Below are 2,033 nucleotides of genomic sequence, written 5' to 3' on the forward strand. Positions count from 1 at the left end.
TATTTTTTTTATTTTTTTTTTTATTTTTTTTTCGAAATTTTTGAAATTAAAAATAAAAAATAAAAATAATTAGTTAATTAAAAAGAATTTTTTTGAAAAAGGGGAAGATATTTTCGAAAATTAGAGAGAGAGAGTTAGTTAGGTGGTTTTGAAAAAGTTAAGAAACAAACAAAGAGTTAGTTAGTTAGTTGAAACAAATGTTGAAAAGATAAGAAGTTAGGAAGTTAGAAAAGATATTTTTGAAGAAGATAAGATAAGAAGATATTTTTGAAAAGATATGATAGGAATTAGTTTTGAAAAAGATTTGATTTTTAAAATCACAATTAATGACTTGATTCATAAGAAATCACAAGATATGATTCTAGAACTTAAAGTTTGAATCTTTCTTAACAAGCAAGTAACAAACTTCAAATTTTTGAATCAAAACATTAATTGTTTATGTTATTTTCGAAAATTATGATATAAAATAAGAAAAAGATTTTTGAAAATTATTTTTGGAATTTTCGAAAATAACCATGAATTTTGAAAAAGATTTGATTTTTGAAAAAGATTTTGAAAAAGATAAGATTTTCAAATTGAAAATTTGATTTGACTCATAAGAAACAACTTGATTTTAAAAATTTTTGAAAAAGTCAACTCAAATTTTCGAATTTTGATGAGAGAAAAAGGGAAAGATATTTTTTTGATTTTTGAAATTTTTATGAAAAACATGAAAAATATGCAATGCATGAAATTTTTAGATCAAAACAATGAATGCATGCAAGAATGCTATGAATGTCAAGATGAACACCAAGAACACTATGAATGTCATGATGAACATCAAGACACAATTTTGAAAAAATCTTTAATGCAAAGAAAACATGCAAGACACCAAACTTAGAATTCTTTAATGCTTACGCACTAAGAATTCAAGAATGCATATGATAAACATGAAAAGACACAAAACAAAAAATCATCAAGATCAAACAAGAAGACTTACCAAGAACAACTTGAAGATCATGAAGAACACTATGAATGCATGATATTTTCGAAAAATGCAGGATGCATATGCAAGTGACACCAAACTTATAATGTGACTCAGGATTCAAACAAGAAACAAGAATATTTTTTATTTTTATGATTTTATGATTTTTTTAGATTTTTAACTTATATTTTTCGAAAATTATTTAGAAAAAAGAAAAATAAGGATTCAAAATTTTTAATATGAATTCCAGGAATCTTATGCTCTAAAGCTCCAATCAAAGGGTCAGGCATGGCTTAATGGCCAGCCAAGCTTTAGTATGTAACTCAGACATGACACGCCTGACATTCCTTGCATTCAACAGCCAATTGGCTAAGAAAGACAAAGAAGCTCTTCTCTTGAGTATAAGGATTGAGACATGGCTTTACAGCCAGCCAGGCTCCAACATGCTTCATGAAACACTAGAATTCATTCTTAAAAATTTTGAAGCCATAGAATAATTTATTTTTGAAAACATTTTTTTTTTTCGAAAACAGATGAGAAAATTTTAGAAAAAAAATTTTTTTTTTTGAAAAATTTTTGAAAATAAAAAGAAAATTACCTAATCTGAGCAACAAGATGAACCGTCAGTTGTCCATACACGAACAATCCCCGGCAACGGCGCCAAAAACTTGGTGGACGAAATTGTGATCCTCAAAGTTAGTCTCTTTGTATTTGTATGAAATCAAAAATACCCCAAAGAGATCATGGTGTAATGAATTGGGATCTTAATAATCCCTGGTAATGGCACGTGTGATCACAACTCCGTTCAACTAACCAGCAAGTGTACTGGGTCGTCCAAGTAATAAACCTTACGTGAGTAAGGGTCGAATCCACAGAGATTGTCGGTATGAAGCAAGCTATGGTCACCTTGTAAATCTCAGTCAGGCGGATTTAAACATGATATTTTATTAGATTAAAATAAACAATAAAAGGGATAGAGGTACTTATGTAGATTCATTGGCAGGGATTTCAGATAAGCGAATGGAGATGCTTTTTGTTCCTCTGAACCTCTGCTTTCCTGCTATCTTCA

Source organism: Arachis ipaensis, chromosome B4 (genome assembly GCF_059453495.1).
Source record: "Arachis ipaensis isolate K30076 ecotype BB chromosome B4, ASM5945349v1, whole genome shotgun sequence".
Lineage (NCBI taxonomy): Eukaryota > Viridiplantae > Streptophyta > Magnoliopsida > Fabales > Fabaceae > Arachis > Arachis ipaensis.